General features: G+C 39.3%; 1 long non-coding RNA gene across 1 annotated transcript; it reads right to left on the reverse strand.

Moving 5' to 3' along the window:
- Nucleotides 1–483: 483 nt before the first annotated feature.
- Nucleotides 484–1,480, reverse strand: LOC136790506 (uncharacterized). The gene is made up of 3 exons (XR_010830548.1): nt 1,386–1,480; nt 1,147–1,281; nt 484–567 (listed from the first exon to the last, which is right to left on the reverse strand). It is a non-coding gene; the product is annotated as an uncharacterized lncRNA (long non-coding RNA).
- Between the last annotated feature and the right edge of the window lie 6,096 nt (nt 1,481–7,576).

Raw genomic sequence — 7,576 nt, forward strand, 5'->3', positions numbered from 1 at the left:
GGTGATGATTTCATAGCATGACGTTGTTCAGAGTCTTCTGTAAAGCTTTCCCTTTTTACATCTGGTATGTGTTGTTGAAGATAAAGCAAAGGCTAGGATTCTTCCATTCTTTTTATTTACAAGAGTTTTAACAAGCTTTAGGAAGCCTTTTAGTGGAAAATTAATTTAATTGCTATTTTACAGCAAAATTTCCTTTACTTTCAGTGTTGGAATATCAAATTTTCCAATGTTAGGAAAAGCTCAGTTAAAGCCTGATTACATTTCTTATAACACAACTTTGCTTCAGTTTACTGCTCAGAGTACAGAAGAGATAATGCTCCCTTAGGAACACTTTTTCAATCTTCTGCTGACTTCAGTCGGTGGTTATAGGCTTTCTTAATTCATGATATTTGAGCTGTTACTAGAAAAAAAAATCGTTTACTTTCCAAAGGACTTTTGTCAGGCAGGTGTTGCTGGAGTAGCTTCTATGTTTCTCAAAGATGAGCCAGTTTGATTTGATGGGACATTATATGGCAAAGGAATATTTTCATGTCTCCTTCATAGATGTGAAACTGAGGAACAAGGGAACTGTGGTGGGGAAAAAAAAAAAAAGAAACAGAAACCTGAAATTTATGTTCCAAAGTACTTAACTTTATATGGTCTCTTTTCCCTGCTCTGCTAATCAGCCTTTTAATCTGCTGCTCACACTAGGAAGCTCACACTTAGTGGCTGCTCACTGAAGACCTCGCATTAGCTACCTGCTCAAAATCATACAAAAAAACAGGTTTTCTAGGAAATCTTTTGAAATAAACCCTAAGGGGAGTTTTCATATGAGTAATCCACTGGGTGGCAGAAGTACATCAGAAAAAAACATAAACATAACATAGAAGCATATGGACAGATTAGTTTAGACAACGTTTAAACTATTGTTTAGCAACACTACTTGAATTTTCCACCTGAGCTGAATGCATTTGAAAATAACATATCTGAAGAGATAATAAACAGGAAAGTTTTTTAACTCTTTTTCCCTTTCCATATATAAACATAAGGAAGCTTCTGCGTGCTCGTATTTTTGTCCCTTCTTTCTTTTTATTCTCCTCCTCTGAGCATTTTCACAGAAGGAAAGGACCTGGGCTGCCTTGTCATCTCATGCATTTCTTCCTGCACCTTTTGGAGGATGAGCACTAGTGCTGAAGCTGGAGACTTCACTGGGCCCACTGCCTCAGCTGCTGTTGTCTTGCTTCTTCTTTGAACAGGAGAGATGTGATGAGGATGTGTATGTCTTCTACCTTCTCAGTGTTGCTATAGTTAAAAAATACCTTGTTTGTCAGTATTGAGGATATGCAGATCCTTTTCCAAGGTACATGTTCCCGGGTAATCCAGGTCCTTGGTTTGGTTGTTCTTACCCAGTAGCTGTCCCTTTGTTTTGCTGGGTTTGTAACTCAAGGCAGGTTTGCCAGCTCCAGGCAGGAGTTGCACCACTTATAACACAGTGGGTGAGTAGTTAAGAGACTTAGAGGGCAGGTGATGATTTTCGTAGTAATTAAAGCCACCTGGTATGGTTAGTCTCTGCAACTGTATTCATTGGATTTTGGGTGACCATAGTGAAAATGGAGATAAAGGGGACAGAGCTTGTATGGACTAGTTGGCTTTGAAGGTGACCAAGACCTAAGAGGTAAGTTTTCATCTTTAATTTTTTTCTGCTAGAAGTATGTTTCAGTCTACATGGTTCCCTGTGTATGTGTAATTCTCTCAGAAGCAGACCAGCCTAAGATAAGATTGTGATCCAGTATGCTTCTCATGTCTGTACACCTCCTGTTATGGCAACTGAACATAATTCCTCTTTGGAAAATAATTTGGAATATGTAATCCATCCACTGTAAATCCCAGAAAGCCTAGGGCTCACCCAAAAGATCCAGGGGGTTTAAAAGGATATAATATTTTGGTTCACCTCCTGTGTTCTTTTTTATTTTATTTTTTTGTTCTTGTGAATTTGTTTTGTTTTTAAATACTTTCTCTATAAAATGTGCAAGGAAGAAATAGAACCACTGTTGTCACCATTTTTATTTTTATTTTTTTACAGTGGATTTAGCCTTGTTGCCAAAATTTGTCCTTTACATCTGCTGTCCAAATAACCCTGCTTCAAATCTCCCTCTGTTCCTTCTCTACTCTCTCTGGCACTCCTGATTTCTTCCACTGCCTGGCCAGCATAAGATGCAGTAACCAGTACGGTTAGTCCCCACAAATGTTTTTGTCCTATTAAAATCAATGTCCAAGAACTTCTTTATTATGTGTTTTATTATTCTGAGGCTGTGAGGATAGTGGCCCTCTGAAAAAACAGCCTTGCAGGTGGGCAGTGTATGTGGTGGAATGGATCGTACTCAGCATCTGGAGGATTACCTCTAGCTGTATGTGGGGTGACTGATCTGGAATGCTTTTATTTTACCCTCTCAGAGTGTGAGGATAGTTCCCAATAGCATATTTCTAGAATTCTTTCTTTAGAGGACAACGAATGCCAAATCATAATAACTAAAATGAGGTCATCTATATCAGGCCCAAGCTATTCAACAGCACACTGAAATCTCTGCAAAGAATTGGATGAAGGAAACAAACTGTTGAATCTTGCACTGGCATGACTCCTACTCCCTTTTTTAAACTAATTTCTTCTAGCTCTATTATTCCACTTTGAATACCACTGCTAGATATACACAACATTGTGAAAATATAAGTATTTATAACTGTTGTAAGTTGTATACCACATTGGCGTATAGTTTTAGGCAAAACAACTTGTACCTAAATTTTACCTAATCTTTGAGTTTAAATCTGAAGATATGATACTGCTGAACCTGCATGGAAGAATACACAAAAATTTATATTCTATATGCAATTTTATGCTCAACTTGATTTATCTATATTTGATGATCAGTAGAAGTTGGTAAATAAAATAAGCTCTCTGCAAACAGCTATGATAGCTGCAAATAGTGTTGCTTTTTATTTTTTAAAAAACTGAGCAGTACTCATTCTAGTGCTAACAGACAAGAACGGTAAGGGTTAGAAAATGATATTTTCCAATTGTGTATATATTTTTATGCAAGATAATAAAATAAGAAAGGTAGTTTTCTGGGCACATTCAATGAAGGCTTGCGCATTAATCAGGTCCAAATGTACTGGACAGACTCAATTCTCCCAGTCAGCCTCAGTTGTGGGGGTGGTGGCACAGAGGGACCACAGCAGTGGTCAGCCCTGTTAGAGCAGGGTCCCACTGAGTCTATTTCCTGGTACGTGTTTTCATGTCAGCCTTCATCCAAACCAGCATCTCTACTGGATCCACAATTTGTATTTTTAGCAAGGAAAAGCTGAACAGGTGAATGATAATACTTAAAAAAAAATAATTATGTTTAGGACAAAAAACAAATTTCCAAAACTGAGGCTGAGGAAGAAGAAATGAATAAATATAAAAATCCATATGAGTTCACATGGATTTTTGATTCCTCAGCTGCAGAAGAGATGCTAGAATAGGGTGTATTTGTCAGTTGTGTCCCCTTACCATGCCATTTTGATACTCTCTCCCTTTGAGAGAGTATAGAGGATCCAGAAATTAACAATTTTTTTTTTTTTTGGGGTGTGGGGGGGGTGGTGTCAGGGGAGTGGGGAGTATAGACACGAGCTTGATATTAGTTTCATTTTATAAAATATTTGATTTTGTCAGAATTTGATCTGGGAATGCATCTTCATATTCCATTGAGCTCTGTAGGGCTGGTGGTTGGAAGTTTCAAACCCTAGAGGGGGGTTGAATTCTGAACATATTGCGAGGGACACTTGGAGTGCTGTACTGTACTCAAATGCTGTCACATTGTCAAGTACGTTTATTTTTCATCCTTGCTTTCTGTATTAAGGAAAAATGGAATTTAAGACACACTACACTCAGCTGTTGAGACGGGAATATTTTTTCATTTAGAGAAAACACAGAATTATTATCTTTTGCTTGTGCTATTTTGTTGTTGTTATTCCTTTGTCTATTTAAATAAACAACAGCTTAACACAAAGTATAACCAAACAGGAACATCATTAACTTATACAAAAAATGAAGAGAATACTCATGGGCTAATGCTGTTAGTCCAGGAGAAGTTATGGCTTTAGTGACATTGCATGATGCTGACATGGGCTTTGGAAGTGCAGTGGTTTACAAAACTGCTTCTATCCACTCTAAGCATATACGTTTTCCAATGAAATAGTCCAAATTTTCCAAATAAAAAATGTTGAGTGGAAGGACATGCTGGAACCCGAGAAAAAAGCCAGGGTGGGGGAAATGTTAACTCACAGAGCAATTGACTAATGTTGATTGGTCCCTGTCCCGTTCCCCACTGACCTTTCAGAAACCAACCCTGGAATGACTCATTCTGCGGTCCCACCTCACCACCTTGTCTTTCCTCCCTCCCTTTGGGGCTGCTGAGAGGTTGTAATGGCAGTCGTCTTCATTTGGTTTATTCATAACAGCATTTTGTGTTTTGTTTATTTCTTTCTTTAGTTTATTTTGTTTTGCTTTTATTTTTTTCCTAGCTCATATGCAAAACCATCCCTTCCCTTTTCTTGGCTTTCGGTAGAATTCAGTGTATTGCAACGTAAAACTAAACCCTTATAAAAAGAAGCTCATAATCATTTCTTTTCTTCTCTAAGGTCCATTCTAACATTTTTTTCTGGAGTTTCTTTAAATGAGTTTTTATTTCTCAGCTGTCATCCTTTTAATTATTTGATTCCAGTTTACCATGATACTTGTAAACAAAACCAAAACTACCAGGCAAAACCAGCTCAGTGCCACACAAAACATACTCTGTCATCTTTTTCCTCTATGCCAAAGGGCAGTACCCAGCAATGATGAGAAGAATGTTAATATCTGTTGATCTTTAAGGAAAGTATAATTGTCCTTTCACTTGCTAAGTTTCCAGAAATTAAGTCCCTAAAGACACTGGGATCAGCTTTTATGCTACAGTCACAATTTTATTGCAGCAGTTTATTGCCTAACCTTGAGTAATAACAGGATGGACTCGATTATACTTAGAGCAGTAGCACTTAAAATTACAGAATTGGAAAGAAAATTCATGCCTGTTCTCTGGAATACCCAGGGTCCAGAAGACTTGAAAAGAAGTCAGAAAATCATTGAGACATTGCAGCAAGCCACCAGGGAGCCAGAGAAGCCTTCCAGCACTGAGTCAGCGTGTCATTTCAGGAGTGTATATTTCCTCAAATGCAATTCAATTTTATTTACTTTTTCCTGATTTTTTCCCCTACCTTTTTCCATGCTTTCCATGTTTTCCTGGCTCTGTGATGATATTTTAGCTTTTGAAAGAGAAGTAGAGGAATAATCCATTTACTTACTGGGAACTTGTGTGTGTTAGGCAGCCTAAGAGGGAAAAATTAACAGTTCTGGAGATTCCATAAGTTTGCTACCATGGAATTGTTCCAGGCATCTGTGTTGAAAATACCCATTGAATCTTAGACCCCTCTTGAATATTTCTGATTAACTTAAATGTATAACGGCCTTTGACAAAAATCTCTGTTATCTAATTTCTGTAATAAAGTTATTCGTTTATCACACTTTGACAGCTGTCTTTATGCTCAGGTAATTAAGTAAGTAGATGGTTGACATTGTTAGGATTTAGTATTCAGTATAAAATTAACATATGGTGGCTGCTTCTTGGAGCTGTCAGGAGGAGCATAATAAAATATGGGTGCTTACATATGCAGTATTAAAATAATGGAATAAAAATAAAAAGCGTGTGTGTTAGTTGTAAAATATGCTCCTGGAAAAACATTGCAAACCTTGAATAATTCCCAGCACTGTCATTTATAATACTGGAAATCATGATTTTTATTTTATATACACTTACGGATATAAATGGATTTTCGTTAGAAAGTAAATATATAATATCCTGAACAATCTGACAGAAAGTACGATGCAATGGGAGTACTTCTCACAAACTTCTATTATACTTTAGTAAATACAGGACTTCCATGTGGGAGGCTAAAACATGAAATAAGCAGTTTACTTAGTTAGCCATGTGCTTCTTAATTTTATATGTCCATTCACTTACAACCCACAAAAACAACAACAACAGCAAAATGAAACTCCTTAACTGTTTAACAAATTTGATTTCCTTTTATGATAAGATCACCCATCTAGTCGTCAAGGGAAACCAGCTGATGTGATCTTTTTGGATTTCAGTAAAGCTTTTGACACGGTTTCCCATAGGATCCTACTGGACAAAATGTCCAGCATACAGCTAGATAAAAAACATCATATGATGGGTGAGCAATTTGCTGATGGGTAGGGATCGAAGGGTTATGACAAATGGAGTTGCATCAGGTTGGCAGCTGGTCACCAGTGGGGTCCCCCAAGGCTCCATTTTAGGGCCAGTTCTCTACAATGTTTTTATAAACAATTTGGATGTAGGACTAGAAGGTGTTTTGAGCAAATTTGCTGATGATACCAAACTGGGAGGGGTTGTGGACTCTGTTGAGGGTGGAAAGGCCTTGCAGAGAGATCTTGACAGATTGGAGAGCTGGGCGATCACCAGCCACATGAAGTTTAACAAGAGCAAGTGCTGGGTCCTGCACCTTGGATGGGGCAACCCTGGCTATACGTATAGACTGGGCAACGAGACGCTGGAGAGCAGCCCCACAGAGAAGGATCTGGGGGTTGTGGTTGACAGCAAGTTGAATATGAGCCAGCAGTGTGCCCTGGCAGCCAGGAGGGCCAACCGTGTCCTGGGATGCATCAAGCACGGCATTGCTAGTCGGTCGAGGGAAGTGATTGTCCCGCTCTACTCTGCGCTGGTGCGGCCTCACCTCGAGTACTGTGTGCAGTTCTGGGCACCACAGTACAAAAAGGATGTGAAACTGTTGGAGAGTGTCCAGAGAAGGGCTACAAAGATGGTGAAGGGCCTAGAGGGGAAGACATATGAGGAGCAGCTGAGGTCACTTGGCCTGTTCAGCCTGGAGAAGAGGAGGCTGAGGGGAGACCTCATCGCAGTCTACAACTTCCTCGCGAGGGAGAGTGGAGGGACAGGCACCGATCTATTCTGTTTAGTGACCAGTGATAGGACCCGCGAGAATGGTGTCAAGCTGTGACAGGGGAGGTTCAGGCTGGACATCAGGAAGAAGCTCTTCACTGAGAGGGTGGTCGTGCACTGGAACAGGCTCCCCAGGGACATAGTTATGGCACCGAACCTGTCGGGATTTAAGAATTGTTTGGATTGTGCTCTTAGTCATATGGTCTGAATTTTTGGGTAGACCTGTGTGGTGTCAGGAGTTGGACTCGATGATTCTTATGGGTCCCTTCCAACTTGGGATATTCTATGATTCTGAGTCTTAAACAAACAAACAAACAAAAAAGAGAGAGAGAGGGAGAAGTAGGAAAGAAAGTGGACCTATATGACCCTGTATTTAAATCAAGTCACTGACACTGAGATATATCTCCCAGTCTCAAGTGCTAGCCCTAAGGAAACCCACGGCAGTTCCATCACAGATTTTCAACAGGACCAGATCTCACTCTTATAAATTCTTTCTCTAGCACAGATGCACTGTTTTTCAATGTCTG

Source organism: Anser cygnoides, chromosome 3, assembly GCF_040182565.1.
Source record: "Anser cygnoides isolate HZ-2024a breed goose chromosome 3, Taihu_goose_T2T_genome, whole genome shotgun sequence".
In the NCBI taxonomy this organism is placed as follows: domain Eukaryota; kingdom Metazoa; phylum Chordata; class Aves; order Anseriformes; family Anatidae; genus Anser; species Anser cygnoides.